Below are 16,530 nucleotides of genomic sequence, written 5' to 3' on the forward strand. Positions count from 1 at the left end.
GGATTACATAGGCTACATTTAATTGAAACTTATCCTTAATAGGCTATGTTAAATTTCGATAACACATTATTGTCAGTATATAGGCATAGGCCTACCTCTCGGGGAAGCGTACGTTTGATTGTAATGTTAATAGTTATATCAACATGTCACAAGAGGAGAAATTAGCTGCTGACGGGGTAACTGTAGGAGCTGGGGTTGCTTTGTTGATTTCTTTATCTAGGGCTATAGCTGTGGTCAAAGCGGGAATTGTGCGTTATCTGGGCTGCTGCCTGAACTGAGCTGCAGGAAATTATGTTCACATGTTTCTTCATTCATTCATGAAGGCTATACCGGTGAACGGTGACGTCAGACTCACGCCCACCTACAAACCAATCAATGTCCAGTATCAGCCTGTCCTCTCGGAAAATACGACCACGTAGGTGGTTTGTTCCGCCACAGATTACGACCCATTGGAATTTATCCAAAACGAGCGAACGAGGCCCCCTACAACATGTGCGGGAGGTAATACGATATTTTTTACCGTGAAATGGCGGAGGCGGACAATAGGATATTTTAGTATTTGGGTTTGATAGTTATGACGAAGAACATTTTAGCTCTCGACAGAAAAACATGGTTGCTATGGTTGCTATGGACGCTGAAAACAGCAGCTCGCATGCCGTTTAAATCATGGCTATAAAACCTTTTTCTTTGCTGATTATGCTATTTTACGTAACCGTGTAACGATATTTAATTTAACAACTTTAAAACAACTTTAAGCCCGGAAGGAAAAGATAATTCACCGCCGGAAGTCGGGAAGGCCCATGCAAGTGAACGGAGCGTTCCACGGCATTGAGAAGAGCCGTTTAGTAAATAAATAAATACATTTATTTATTTATTTATTATACGGAGACCACCAGACTTCCTCGAGGTAACAAGAATGGTCGATTAAATTCAAGATGGGAGAATGGCGATAGGGTGGCGTACGGTCCATGGCCTTGCGTCTATGAATTTCATTCATAATTACCGAGTTGATGGTCAATGGTCAGATACAGATCTTGTTATAACGATAATTGAATAAAAGCTATGGTCAACTTATAATATTATAACTAAAATAATTATATATATATATATATATATATATATATATATAATGTATATTTTAATATTTAATGAATGAAATAAAATAAAGGCTTTAAACATGTGACATGCCTACGTTTTTTTGCCACGTGACAAAAAACGCGTCACGTGACTCTTACGTTCGCTAAGGTTGTTGTTAGCCCCCTCTGCTCGACATGGCTCCAAACCACTTGGGCGGCAAAGGAGCTGCCTCAATTGTTTTGTTTTTGTCGTAAACTAGGGTCCGCTGGTTAGGAAATATTCCAAGGAGTCCTTCAAAAGGGCACCTTGGAATGTTTATATTTTCCGCATTTTAGACTTTTAGCGTTTAGAGATTTTATTGATACAGCTTTAATCTATTTGTGAAAGCCAAACACCAAGCTCATTTATTTAACGAGGCAGGGTTATTTGAAACAATTAATTATCACATGTGTGAGGTCATTTTCATTCAACACCATTTCCTTAAATGTATAATGAAAACAGATGAAAGTGAATACATTATTTTGTAGCAACAGAAAAACTCACTGGATGCAGCCCACTCCTCAACCTCCTTCACCCACTGCTTCATCTCCACTTGAGTTGTCTGCAGTGTTGTCAAAAGGTTTTGGAGTTCCTTGCCCACAGCAACTGTCCTCTGCTTAGACTGCAAATATGTATATGCATTATTTTCTGAAGACCTTCATTAAGTGTTTACTTGTTCAATAAAGTAGGGTTTTCAATTTGAGGAGTTTTAGGCCCAATCCCGTTTCTTTGCTCACTGTCTCAACCCTACATCTCAACCCTAACCCTCATTGCTCATGCTCATTGCTACCCCTCATTGCTACCCCTAACCGATCCCCTACCAAATGGGACAACCCTACCCTGTGACGTCATCATGGCCTCCCCGTGCCCCCTAGCAGATAACCAGACCCCTGGTAATGTTACAAGAGACAGACTGGCTGCCATTGTCTCGGGCAACGAGCAAGACCCATTGTAAAGATGTTTAACCTGAAATGGTATTTATATTTTGCAATTGGCATGTTTAAATAAAGTGTTAAAAAAATATATATACTATTTGTCCCTCGTAATATACCTTTATTTTGAATGTCATTTAGCTACATGTTAAAGGTGGTATTAGGGTGCACTCACACTAGGCCATCTGGCCGTGGCCGTTGGCCGTTTTCACACCTAACCGTGCTCAAATGGCCCCATTGTTCTCTGGCCTGCACTCACACTAGGCCATCTGGCCGTGGCCGTTGGCCGTCGCAGCTGTGGCCTGGCCACGGAAGGCTCTTGTACATACGTCATCACGTCGTAACACGTCATCACCAAGCGTCCGCTGCATGGACCATAATAAAGTCTGCCGCCAGTCAGAGTTTTAACAACAATGGACAACAACACAGAGAACACACCAACAGTTGAACCGCTTGACGCGATGTTTACCGTTTAATGGGAAAGAAGGCTCGTCGCCTTTATTATGTCCGTGGTCGTCGCATTGACTATACGTCATCCAGCTCAGGTTGCGTAGCGCGTGTCGGCTCATTAGCATCTGTACCGTAGCGGCCCATGCCGTAGCAGCACACCTCTCCCAAGTGGCCAAATTGGCCCGGCCTGGCCAGACTGGCCACACTCACACTGGCAGATTTGAGCACGGTTAGGTGCTAAAACAGCCACGGCCACGGCCAGATGGCCTAGTGTGAGTGCACCCTTAGATAATAATCGGTTATGAACAAGAACACTTTAGAAGAAACACTTTATTTAAATAAGAAACACTGAACCACACATCTAAAAATACACACACGCATCTAAAAATACACACACACGCACACCTAAAAATACACACACACACACACACACACTCTCTTTCAGCTTTTGAGAGAATGGTGGAGAATCACATCTTCTCCACCATTCCGCCAACTTTGCCTCGCTCTCCCCATGCCTCGCCTGCCCCCTGGCACTCTCCTCTTGGAAGGGGTGTCTGGGGTGGTGGAAGAGGTGCCTGGGGTGGAGGAGCATGAGGGAGAGGTGGGGGGGGGGCTGGTGGCAGTGGACTCAACAAAGTCCTGAAAGAAAACAAATAAGAAGGAAATAGGAATTATATGCCAGAACTGGTTGATATGGCCATATGTTATGTACAATATATAATAGCTATGTACACAATATAGTACTGCCAAAAAATACATTGATTAACCATGTAATATTACTAATATAATATAATATATTAGCATAATAATACTTATAGAATATTACTAATATAATATAATATATTAGTATATATAATATTACTTATAGAATATTACTAATATAATATAATATATTAGTATAGATAATATTACTTATAGAATATTACTAATATAATATAATATATTAGTATAAAGCTTATTTTTAACCTGGAGTCACTAGAAGATGGAAGATCTGGATATCATACGACATGATATCCAGCCCGGTCGTATGCAGCCCGGTCTGCAGCCCGGCCGAGAACCGGGGTCGCGGACTTTCGCGATCTTCCGCGAAAGTCGGCCACAGACTTTCGCGATCTTCCAAGAGTCCACGGCCGGGCTTCGAAGCCCGCGGCCGGGCTGCAGAGTATAATTAATAAAATAATTACTAGTTAATTACAGAGAAAACACTTACATTTGTGTTTTTCCAATCCTGTCGCATCTTTTCGCCCTCCATCTTGTCTAGGATATTTCTTGATTTTCCGTTTTCTCGCAAGGTATTGTGGGAGCAAGTCAGAACTGAAGCGCTTTGAGGGTGCCCATCGAAAATCTCAATTTTGAGGGGATGTTAGCCCTCCCCCTACCCCTTAAGCTACCTTTAAACTGGTATTGGGACATGGCTCCACGGCGCGTGAACGCGCAACAGCGAGGGTTAGGGCTGAGATTTTGAAGCGAGCCAAGTATTGGGATTCAACCTTAGCAGCAGTAAGGAGTGTTGGCGACAATAAAAACAAAGACATTGGTCAGTAAATTCATCCAGTGCAAGTCCTTCAGTGGCAAATGCACCAATCAAATGACAGCATGCAATCACCTTACCCACAAAATATTGAATCACAAGAATCAACCTCTAAAGTGATCTTGGTGGTTAAGAGGTGTGATATAATAATTTCCTCTGATCATTTCCAGGCAGAACTTTGTCACCCACTCCCTCTTTCTACAAATCTCTTGTCTATATGTACTACCGGACAATAAAGTATAAATGCAAATTAAAAATGTATTAACAAATTCAGTAAATAAACAATTAACATGTTTCATCACAGACATTTGAAAATGGGTATACATCATGCCTGCTAAAATGATGAAAACACATTATCTCACAGAGTATCCTGTTGATATAAAAAGGGTGTTGCAGCCAAATCTTCTGTACATGTGTACGTGTTAAGTTGTATATTATATTGTATATATATAAAAAAGTACCTTGACATATCTTTTGGCGAGGTATCTGTGCAAGACTTTCACCTTTCCCATGTTCCAACCACGAGCATGAAGCGTTATCATGTCGGTCCGTCCTGAAAGACATAGTTTTACTCTTTAGGAATTTACTTGGAACAGAGAACGAGCCGCAAATTGAAGATCTTTAAATCTGTTACTCGCTTGCTTTTTTCATGTATTTGGTGGTAGTCGCTACACGTGAGAGGTAAGAATTTACCATTTCCACTTCCTCACCAACTGTCAGACCTAAAGAAATGTATTACATTCCTGAATAGCCTCATACTAAATGCAAATCGTTGGCTGTTAATTGAACTCTAATATCTTCCATGAATATCTTTTTTTAATTGCTGTGCAGATTCATTACCCCTAGGATAAACTCTGTTTGTAACCCCATGACCACCATCAGGCCAAATATTCAATTTTAGAATGAATGTATCCCAAGTTCATCTCCTGATCCGATTCCCACCAAATATGTTTGCCTTTCCATAGCAAGGAGGTCGTTGCAGTTATGAGTCATCTGGCCTCATGGTTGAGCCTCATGCTGGCACAAACTAAAAACATGAACTACCCATTACAGCTCATATTAGATGCATGTTCATAGAACATGGACTGAGAATTTGTGCTATTTGAAGATAGTCCCCCTGCAACCAGCGTGACTAGTGATCATTTTAAATGATACCTGAATACTAAGCATTCTTTTTTTATTATTATTACAGTAAAAATGTCATCACACCCTACCTGCCCCCTTCTGGTTGCGACCACTCCACTCAACCTGCCAAGAATCAAAAATAAATAGAATTAAGTCATGAAAATATACCTTGTACCAGTTACCATCATAAACATTACAATTTGATTTATACCTCACATCTCGTTGAGTGACCTTTCGCATGCATCACGGATAAAAATGGTCGCATTTGCAGGACATACTGCAGCTCTGGAAATGTCTCAACTACCCTCTGCACATATGGGTAGTATTTACACATAACGTCTGTGCAAACAAACTCTATCTTGTGTTTTTCACCAAGATCTTGCTGTAGGTACAGAGGGTAGGCAAATATTTCTCCTCGAAACAAGTTGAGGCCTGTATCCAAAACAGAGATAGACTCCTTTGAATGTGTTAAATGAACTACTGTATGGATATTACAATATACACACAAATTACAGAAGTGCATCATTACTTATGAATCATAGCTGGTACTGAAATGTCAAAAGATTATTTTAGTATGGCATTTTGTTTGGTTACCACTGAAGAGAATGCAGTGCCTGCAGTCATCATGCTGTCATCATGCCCTCTTCGTCCAGTCTGGGCTAAGACTTTCTGGTAGCCTCCCTGCCTACTTAAAACGTGGATTTACCGCAGGATGGGCGTCCAGGTGCCTATTGAAACAAGAAAAAGTTCACCTATTCCAAAAAGTGACGGCATCTTATGCATTTTACAGCAATCTAACAAGAACTTAGCACAAACAAAATGTTAAAAGAAAACAGTAAAAATGTTAAGCTTGCTGGTAGTTCTACCAGGAGGACTCAAATCACGCGCGGCTGGCCGCCAATCACCAATCACCAGCTACCAATCACCTGCCTACACCTGCTCTATAAAGAGTAGTCTAACATATGTCTTTGCTGCTCAGGTCTTCGTTCAACGCATGCTGCTGCTTTACTGTGCTTCTGATTATCTCGCATATCTCGTCGCTTAGTTGCTACGTCGGTTAATACACACCAAGAGGTCATAACTTCGGATTCGTGCTGGTCGGCCTACTACTTCTGGTCCCGGCAAGCGAGCGCAGAAAGCCGTTCTTTTCGGTCCCCGGTATCCTCAACAACACCACCAACAAGTTCCCAACACTGACATCCGCCCGGTTCTACAAACCCTCGCCGAGTTGGTGCAAAGCATTGGCGCCAGGATGGACGCCGTCGAAACGCCATGCGGAACTCCCGGACGGGTCTAGGCCCCAACCCGCTGTCGTCGGTCGCCACGGCGCCTTTCTACTTCCAGCAACCATCAGGCTCGGCTTCCTCCGCCTTCACAGGCTACGCACCTTGCACGTGCCCTGCTACCATGGCTACTGCAGTCCCCGCGTTAGCCCCCGCAGCGTATTTTCTCTCACAGCTCTACCAGTCCAGCTTCAGGATGCGGCTCCCTCGGTTGGGTTAGGGGGTTTCTTCCAAGGGCAATGGTTTGCTGAGGGATGGCCAGTCGAAGCTGGTACGTTCGCCCTCGGGTCAGAGTCGTCTGCGCTGTTCGAGCTTTACCCTTTCGCAGCAGCTAGCGTTCTGTGGGGCAAAGCATGGCGGTGTTAACGTCTAACCATGTTTTGCGATAACAAAGCAGCGTCAAAACGGCTGGGAAGGTGGTCTTCCACAGCATACGGATTTTACATCCGGTTGAATTCGTTGAGTTCGTTGCACACGTCGGTGTGGTACAACACAGAACTCTACGTTCGCAATCAAAGGTTCATAATTATCTTTATACCGTGCACTGTTTGGTTAACTCCTTGTGTCTGAGGTTTTTCCCTTCACTTTAACATGAATGAAGTTGATGGGGTTTTAGGCACTGTGGTAACTGATTATTACTAAAGTTTTTATTGACGAAGGGCCTTTTAGATTGGTTCAGCTGCTGCTCACAAACTCTCAATGCGATTCACATATCGTTCAATTTATTCAAAAGATCCAAAGACAAAGAACAGGTACATTATGGTATCATTTTATATGATTATTTATAGTCTTATTGTTAATAGCTTCAGTCGCGTTGGTATTTAATTTTTCATTTGCTCGTTTAGCTACGTATGACAGTTAACAATGTTGGTGTAGGCCTATTACAATTATTTACGCGTGTAGGCCACTCCAACTCGCTCGATATTTCAAAAAGATTAGTGTGCTCTCTCAGAGCTGGGAGATTTCATCCTTATTTTAACATATTACTCGAGACGGTGTTTTCTCACAGTTCTACGGGTTCATGCGTTCTCGGGTTCATGCATTCATGCGTCCACGTCTCCTACTCAGACTTTTCCCCTACACGGGGTATTTAATTTTTCATTTGCTTGTTTAGCCATGTATGTCAGTTAACAATTTTGGTGCATTACAATTATTTATGTGTGTTGGCCACTCCAACTCACTCGATATTTTGAATAGATTAGTGTGCTCTCTCTGGGAGTTTTCATCCTTATTTTAACATATTACTCGAGTCAGTGTTTCTCACAGCGTTCTACGGCTTCATGTGTTCTACGGCTTCATGTGTTCTACGGCTTCATGTGTTCTACGGGTTCATGTGTTCTACGGGTTCATGTGTTCTACGGGTTCATGTGTTCTACGGGTTCATGCGTTTTACGGGTTTATGCGTTCGCGGGTTTATGCGTTGGGTTTATGCGTACACGTCTCCTACTCAGACTTTTTCCCCTACACGGGGCCTGACTTTCGCTGATGTCACCTTCTCTGCAAGGCATTTTTCATCTAAAAGCGATAGCCTAGGAGCAGCTGTTACTATTATCATTTCAAGAATCAACAACTCTGTCCTTACGCTTCCATGTTCCTTTATCTCAAGCTTCGGCAACGCACGTCCCCGAATCCCCTGTTTATTTGCGGCCTGCCAATGACTAAAGGGTGGTTCAGAGTCAATCTCGCGACGGTGGTAGAAGGGTGCGGCCCACCATCTCCCCCCTACATTGGCCACTCCTTCCGGATTGGAGCGGCAACCACAGCCGCTGAACAAGGGTTGCCGGTCGCGTCTATCAAACGGCTGGGAAGGCGGTCTTCCACAGTTTACGAATCCTACATCCGGTCGAATTCATGGTTCTTCCTTCAAGCGCACACGATGCTCTAACGTCGGTTAAGGCAGGTTTATCACGTTTGCTACTACAGCTGTTTTTGGCGGCCTGTTTCCATTCTAGTTTAGTCTTTGTGTCAAGGTGTCACTTTTGTTTTTATTAGTTTAGACACGTTCATACTCTTTCTAGTGATATGTGATAAGTATTTTAAGGAGCTGCATTTTCCCTCACATTGCCACAAGGGGAGCAAGACCTTATTGAAGGCTGCTCCACCACAGAAGGAGCCGAAGCCTTTAAGTCACCCCGGCCACGCCCACTAGGCCACGCCCACTTGACGTCCTCTCTAGCGGGTGGTTTCGAACTCGAGAGGCCAGAGAGCCCAGAGAGCCCAGAGAGCCAGAGGCCAGAGAGCCACCCCGGGCCTAAGCCCGGGGGCTCGAAGTAGATCACGGTATTTTCCTCTCACACGCGTTAGATACAATTCCCTCCGTTAAGCTTCAGTTACCATACCGAAACATGCCGACTTTATAATAAATGAAGTCAGTTAAAAGCATCCCGGGATTGGACAACTTTCTTCAAGAATATGCAACATATTGAAATTCCGTTTAGGTATTATCAAAGATACAAGTGCGTAGATTTGTTAAATGAGGTAAACGGTCGAAAATTGATGTTGTTATGTCTTAAACAGTTGAAGTTCCGTTTGGACAAAACGTTATTACAGTTTATCACCTAGTTTAGGTCAACGGAAATGAAGACATTTTAGCAGTCTTACTTTGTAAAACACTTTCAGTCTCGTTTGTATTCGCCAACAACATCGCACTACGCATTTAATTATAGTTATTGTCATATGACCAGCATTGTTTTCCTCACGCGATAAAGGTTTGTCGATGACGACATTTAGTCATAATTTTCGGTGTCAAAAGCAACACTATTTGCAACTACTGGTGGTGGTGGTTATCAGGTACTAAACTCATAAAGCAAAATTCGGCTACATAACTCAAGGTTAACCTGCAGGAACCCCGGCAAGTTCGACCACGTCGGTGGATCATCTAGTAAACACTCTTTGAGTTTGGTGTCACGTTGGTGGTATATCATGGAAAAAATAAAACTCGGTTCGCTGCGGCGACCCCGGTGAGTGCGTTGACCAAAGCGCAGCGGTAACAACTCGGGCCCTCGTGACTATGACCACGTCGGCGGCACGTTATCTATTACTCATGGTTGACTGCAGTAACCCCGGTGAGTGCGTTGACCACGTCAACGCACAACTGGGGCACAACTCGGGCACTAGTCGTGAGTTCGTTGCACACGTCTGTGCGGTACAACACAGAACTCGACGTCCTACATCCGGTCAAATTCAAGGTTCTTTCTTCAAGCGCACACGATGCTCTCTAACGTCGGTTAAGACAGGTTTTACACGTTTGCAACCATAGCTGTTTTGGTGGCCTGTTTCCTTTCTAGTGTTGGTCTAGTCTTGTGTCAAGCTGTCATTTTAGTTTTTATTAGTTTTAGTTACATTCATACTCTTTCCAGTGTTATCGTATTTCCATTTAGATATTATCGAAGTTACAAGTGCGTAGTTTTGTTAAATAAGGTAAATGGTTGAAAATTGATGTTATGTCTGGAACAGTTGAAGTTCCAGTCGAACAAAATAACGTTATAAGTCTTTATCGCCGAGTTTAGGTCAACGAAAATGAAGAGACATTTTAGCAGTCTTATTTTCGTAAAACACTTTTTAGTCTTGGTTTATTCGCCAACTATATTGTACTATGCATTTAATCACTGCTATTGTCACATGCCCAGCATCCACGTTGCGTCCAGTCTCGTTTTTCTCACGCGATAAAGGTTTGTTGATGACGACTTAGTCATAATTTTCATTGCCAAAAGCAACACTATTTGCAACTACCGGCGGTGGTGGTTATCGGGTACTAAATTCATTAAGCAAAATTCGGTTTCATAACTCAGGTTAACCTGCAGCAACCCCGGCGAGTGTGACCACGTCGGTGGATCATCTAGAAAACACTCTTGAGTTCGCTGTCACGTCAGTGGCGTAAATAGGAAAATAAAACTCAAGGTTGCGGCGGCAACCCCGGTGAGTGCGTTGACCACGTCGGTGGTAACAACTCGGGCACTCGTGAGTATGACCACGTCGGTGGCACGTTATCTAATACTCATGGTTTGACTGCAGTAACCCCGGTGAGTGCGTTCTTCACGTCGGTGGGAACAACTCAAGCACTCGTGAGTTCGTTGCGCACGTCGGTGCGGTACAACTCAGAACTCTAGTTCGTTGCAGCAACCCCGGTGAGTGCGTTGCCCACGTCGGTGGGAACAACTCAAGCACTCGTGAGTTCGTTGCGCACGTCGGTGCGGTACAACACAGAACTCCACGTTCGCTGCAGCAACCCTGGTAGTGCGTTGACCACGTCGGTGGGCACAATTCGGGCACATGCAAACTTAATTACCACGTCGGTGGCATAATATCAAACACTCAAGTGCAGGGCACTCGGAGTTCATTGAACACGTCGGTGTTCAACACGGAAGTACACAATATTTGCTGCAGCAACACCGGTGAGTGCGTGACCACGTCGGTGGCACATCAAGGGCACTCGTGATTTCGTTGACCACGTCGGTGTTCAACATAGAAGTTCACAATACTTGCTGCAACAACACCGGTGAGTGCGTGACCACGTCGGTGGCACATCAAGGGCACTCGTGAGTTCGTTGACCACGTCGGTGGTTCAACGCGAAAGCACTCAGGTCACGCAGCGACCCCGGAGAGTGAATCGACCACGGCAGTTGGTACAGCACGAAAGCACTCGTGGCTCGCTGCGTAACAGCTGCAGAGTGCTCTAAATTTTAATTGATCTCGTTTCATTTCATGTCAACTGCTTTTACGTGATTCATCGATCTCGCTGACGGTTTTAAGCTTATCGTTTTACGGTATGTATGATTGACTCTTAATATGTCGTATATTGGGTATGCCTTTTATCTTCCAGAAGCAGTATAGATCCTTGTCCACTTCTTCTACGCAGGTATGTATGGTCTCATTACCCCCTTTCGCTATTCTATTTTTGGGGTCGGCTCCGCCCCTGCCAGTCCCGGCAGGACATGCCGAGTTATCACCTATTTCCGGCGTAGGCCTACGTCCTCTCTTTTGGGGAAGGCTCCGCCCCTGCTAGTCCTGGCAGGATACGCCGAGTCCGCACGTCACCCTGGATCAGTGACGGGGCTCATGCCAAAGATTTACCATGCAAAATATTCCCATGTCGTTATTTAAATAAATCCTGTTCATACTTATCAGTGATCGAGTCTTTATGGGAGAAATGTTAAGCTTGCTGGTAGTTCTACCAGGAGGACTCAAATCACGCGCGGCTGGCCGCCAATCACCAATCACCAGCTACCAATCACCTGCCTACACCTGCTCTATAAAGAGTAGTCTAACATATGTCTTTGCTGCTCAGGTCTTCGTTCAACGCACCTCCATCCACCCCACCACCACCAGGTCGGCCTCAGTCTACTTGTCCAGGGGAAGGCTCCGCCCCTGCTAGTCCTGGCAGGATACGCCGAGTCCGCACGTCACCCTGGATCAGTGACGGGGCTCATGCCAAAGATTTACCATGCAAAATATTCCCATGTCGTTATTTAAATAAATCCTGTTCATACTTATCAGTGATCGAGTCTTTATGGGAGAACTCACAGTTTTGACTTGATGGCGAATCCTTGACACAAATGCCTCAACTTCAGTGTCTTTGGCGACAAAAGTCCCTTCAAAGTAGGGGGATTCATCTGCCCAATTGAGAAGAAAGCAGTTAACTGATTAACAGGGCCTCCAGACATTGTAATTCTAGTGTAGGGTGAACTCTCCATTGGATTTGATTTCAAGGAAAAAGTAAAGCATCACTTTCAATACAAATGGAACAACAGAGCCATCTCACTGGCTTTCCTGTCCAATTGCCCTATCAAATTTAGCAGTGAAATTTGACCCAACAAATTCTGCACCAATCTGTACATTCACTTATATTGTCTGGAGTTGATCATCTTAAAATCTGTTTTCACTTTGACATGCATGGATTTTGAAAGTGACAGAAGCAGGAAAAAATAAGGCTTGTACAGCACCAAATGTGACAATAGCTTCTCATTACTTGCTGTCCATTTTACTATCTTGCTACCCCTTGCGATTGAAGCGGTACATTTTCCTGTTGCCATCCAGAGACACTGCCACCATATCATCTCCACAAGCAGGACAGGAGAAATGGTCATCGCCTAGAAGTAACTCAATCTCGTGCCGGCAATATGTCCACTCCAAAAAACTCTTCTGGAGATTTTCGGACGAAACTGTGCCAACCTAATACATATTAATTAATAAATGCAAGATAAATGTCAAAAGCATCAATTACTTGACTTGTGGGAGATAAACCATGATAATAAGTATAATACCTATAACATGTAATGATCATGCTTATAAGATGTTAATCAATTTAGATACTGCTAAAAATTAAGTACAATAAACATTTTCCAAAATGTGAATTACCCTGCCAGCACGAACTGAGCGACTTTCCAACAGTCGGACAAATGCATGTTTACTCAGACCAGGAGCACAGATTTTAAGGTCTTCAAATGAAGAGAAAACCTCAATAGCAAACACTGTCTGGAAATCAATTGTCCCAGGCCAGTAACCATTTAATACAAGGTCCTTAATCTGTGGTGTCCATTTGCATTTGCAACTTTCACATGTCAGCAGTGGAACAGAGATCATAGCGACCTGTTGAAACAAACAGCAATTAAAACCAAGTCATCTATATAAGGTAAGAAAATTCATGTTCATTTATGTAAGTATTCAAAGATATGTTACCATTCATGTTGACCAAGATAATTTTTTGCCCACCACTGACTGACACATTTTCAGCCTTACAGCTGCAAATGCTTTTGGGCAACGCAAATGGAAGGAGACGTACTATCGAAAAGAGAGGGATATTGGTTACTTCTCTCACATTATGATTGGAAAATTATTCCATAAAAAGTGAATACACATAAATACCTTCTTCGCCCAGTGTTGGCTCACCACTCGCATCATGGACAAAGATATCCGTTGGAGGAAGGGCTCTGTGACTGCTCCCGACAACCGAAGATCGGTTATGCAAACTGTATTGCCGATGTACAGTGATGTCGCACTGAGAGCACAACATGTGTTTCGGCAGGCAGTCAGTGCAGCTAATGACTGCCTCTTTAACATGGCACAGTTGGCAAAAGCCCTTCGGGACCCTTCCTGCTTCCAGCATGGCTTCAAGAAGCTGAGGTCTAGCATTTCGCCATCTTTCTCCCGATAATGCCTGACGTACGCTCCATGTTTGAGATGAAGAGGATGAGGCTTCTGCGGAGCCTCCGGCAACATCCTCCCCAACTGCATCGAGCATTTGCTGCAGCTCCTGTATATGAAGGTCTTGGGAAATTAGGATAATTACAGTTATTTACAGTATGGTGACGATGACAATCTGGCAGAGGGTAAGTGGGAACACAGGGTACAGTAGGCCAAGACCTATGTCTTGTGTGTGTGAGGAAAACTGGCGGAAAAGCCAGTGCTTGTACAAAAGTACAAGCATAGCAACACATACACATTCATTCATACATACATGTCACCAAAAGTGTGGGCTTTGAATAAATATTGCATTCCTAATTTCGAAGTTCACTTTGCACAATACGAAAAATACACATACACACGCGCGCGCACACACACACACTGAATGGAGGAAAAACTGTAGCAAAAAAGTGATTCTGACAGAAGAGATTACCTGTGCTGTCTTCCACATGTTCTTCACCAATATTTGATGACTGTGCCTGACGTGTGGAGGAGTACACTAGGAAGACAAGAATTGTCTTTAAAGATTTCAATGTAAAAAGAAAGTTTAAAAAAAAGTGATGCAGTAGGATTTTGATTTACATACTTTTTGATGAACTGTGACTCTTTCCAATCAGCCTCCCAAATTGGTCTCGTTTTCGCCATTGAAGCGCCGGCTCACGGCTCTATATAGGTGATGGAAAGATTGCACGTTACATCAGACTCCTGGGTTGTACGACGGAGTATTAGGGCCACACGTGAAGAATTCTTTTTTTTTTGCCGTGACGAGATTTAAATCGACACGTCGACTTTAAAGTCAACATGTCGACATTAAACTCGAATGTCGATAATAAAGTTGAAATTTCATGTCGACTTTAATCTCGACGTGTCGACTTTATACTCGAAATGTCGATAATAAAGTTGAAATTTCATGTCGACTTTAATCTCGACGCGTCCGTTGTCCTCTGTCAGCACGCAGACGCTCCGGGCATCCTCCCAAGCGTGCAGCGGATGACACGAGGTTGGCAATAACCCTGGGGTCATTGTTTGTGGTGTAGGCCTCCATCCAAACAATATAGCGACTATAGTATCCTTGTATCTGCCCATTTCCCATGTTAAAACCGATTCTGAAATACAATTTTACCAAATTTTCTACACAAGCCATTGGATTCAGTGCAGGCCCGTGGAGCGGTTGCTATCCCTCCCAACTAATTTAAACTGTACGAATAGAGATTAAAGTGGACATAATATTTCAATTTTATTCTTGACATTTCGAGTTTAATCTCGACATTTTGACTTTAAAATCGACGTGTCGACTTTAATCTCGTCACGGCAAAAAAAAAAAATTCTTCATGTGTGGCCCTAATACTCCGTCGTACATTTGCCTTTCTTGAGAAAGAAGTCTCTGGTCTCTTTCCCGCGCAGTGCGCGCACCCATCTTCCGGTTGCAAGCTGACCAGACCACGCTGTACGTTGCCTAACAGAAAGCCTCCCAGAAAAGGGGCATTTAAACATTCATGTTATGTTAATGTATTTTAACCATAGACTATAGGTAAGGTAATAACACAAATACATTTTAATTTTAACGCAGGGCTACAATGATATCCGGCTGAATGCAATAACCAAGCAATGTGGCGCTGAACCGCGAATGCGTAGACCGGAAGTTAATTCCCATGATGGGATTTTTTTTATTGATATACTTAAAATTTCTCCGAAAAACACGAACGTTTCCTCTACCCTAGACCAGCCTCTCTCAAACTATTTTGTGCCATAGCCCCTCATCCTCTGGGACCCACTTACGTAGGCTAATGTACCATCTCGTCTATTAATTAGCCTATTAAATAATAATGATAAACGTAGTTCATATAGGCTACAGCAACACTTATTTACCCAATAATAACAAAGGGCATACAATACATTTAGGTCTAATGTACAGACAATAGGTGATAAAACAAAATAATATTTTTTTGACATCAGACGTCCTTTCCCTAAACATGGGCAGTGAATTAAAAAAGGGCCACATCATCCCCTTCACGTCTGTATTTCAAAACAGGAAACATGTAGGCTACGGGTAGGCTATTCATAGTGACATACTGTAGGCTGCATTTGCACACACATTTCTAATTTTCTCATATCATTTTTAATATCTCACAGGCATCCATAGCACTTGGAGGATGATAATCTGACAGGGGACAGAATCAACACATTCTCACTCCGAGTGCGTCGATTTTTGACGAATGGTCAGTGACTTTGGCTTCAGCGTCTGACGCAAAAGGGTATCCTTGTGCTTCTTTTTTCGACGCATGGGGTTTTCAACTCATTACAATGTAATCCCTCCACGGCAATATCTGAAGCTATGAGCATTCATCCCATTGGCTAACGGAAGACCCGATGACTGCACATTACTCAACACAACTACACCAACGTGTCCTTGTTAATTACACAACATGGGTTAAGGCTATGGACATCAGTTGTCCTGTTTTGTGCTTTGATTGAGAGAAACAATAATTTTTTTGATCAGTGTTGGGTAGCTGAGGTCGTTGCTGAGACCACGTCCGTCCGCTTTGTTTGACAACTGACAGAGCAACCCTATCTCAGCAAGATTACGTTCCCTTCCCAGAGAACTATTCGGCATTCTCAATTATGTTTGTCTGAAAAACGTATTTTGTCCGTGATTACGTTTTATTGCGTTCACGTCACTTGTCTGCCATGGTTGCTATGGTGGTTGCTATCGACCGCCCCCTCTAATCCTTGCATGGCTCTAAAAACCACGCGGCAGAGGAGCTGCCGTCAATTGTGTTGTTTTTTGTCGTATACTAGGGTCCGATGGTTAAAAATCCAAGGTATCCTTACTGTACGTCCACACCAGGAGCGACCAAAGCGTCAAAGACGCTCTGGTCGCTCACAAAGTTTCGCTGCGAATTTTTCTGTT

At 43.4% G+C, this 16,530-nt stretch overlaps 2 protein-coding genes and 4 long non-coding RNA genes across 9 annotated transcripts in view; 2 read left to right on the plus strand and 4 right to left on the minus strand.

Annotated features, from left to right (window-relative positions):
• Window positions 1-16,530, minus strand: part of LOC132453279 (NACHT, LRR and PYD domains-containing protein 12-like) — a 410,038-nt gene that overhangs the window by 52,296 nt on the left and 341,212 nt on the right. The window lies entirely within an intron of this gene.
• LOC132453327 (uncharacterized) overlaps window positions 1-16,530 on the plus strand; it is a 64,288-nt gene that overhangs the window by 19,954 nt on the left and 27,804 nt on the right. The gene's annotated exons all lie outside the window — the stretch shown is intronic.
• Window positions 1-16,530, plus strand: part of LOC132453350 (uncharacterized) — a 74,766-nt gene that overhangs the window by 4,852 nt on the left and 53,384 nt on the right. The gene's annotated exons all lie outside the window — the stretch shown is intronic.
• Window positions 1,540-12,406, minus strand: LOC132453361 (uncharacterized). The gene is made up of 6 exons (XR_009524661.1): window positions 11,961-12,406; window positions 5,749-5,882; window positions 5,366-5,586; window positions 5,244-5,277; window positions 4,491-4,751; window positions 1,540-1,738 (listed from the first exon to the last, which is right to left on the minus strand). It is a non-coding gene; the product is annotated as an uncharacterized LOC132453361 (long non-coding RNA).
• LOC132453365 (uncharacterized) lies at window positions 2,814-3,993 on the minus strand. Its single transcript, XR_009524664.1, has 2 exons — window positions 3,709-3,993; window positions 2,814-3,137 (listed from the first exon to the last, which is right to left on the minus strand). It is a non-coding gene; the product is annotated as an uncharacterized LOC132453365 (long non-coding RNA).
• Window positions 12,417-13,834, minus strand: LOC132453367 (uncharacterized). Its single transcript, XR_009524666.1, has 4 exons — window positions 13,302-13,834; window positions 13,116-13,217; window positions 12,795-13,025; window positions 12,417-12,608 (listed from the first exon to the last, which is right to left on the minus strand). It is a non-coding gene; the product is annotated as an uncharacterized LOC132453367 (long non-coding RNA).

Source organism: Gadus macrocephalus, chromosome 3 (genome assembly GCF_031168955.1).
Source record: "Gadus macrocephalus chromosome 3, ASM3116895v1".
Taxonomy (NCBI): domain Eukaryota; kingdom Metazoa; phylum Chordata; class Actinopteri; order Gadiformes; family Gadidae; genus Gadus; species Gadus macrocephalus.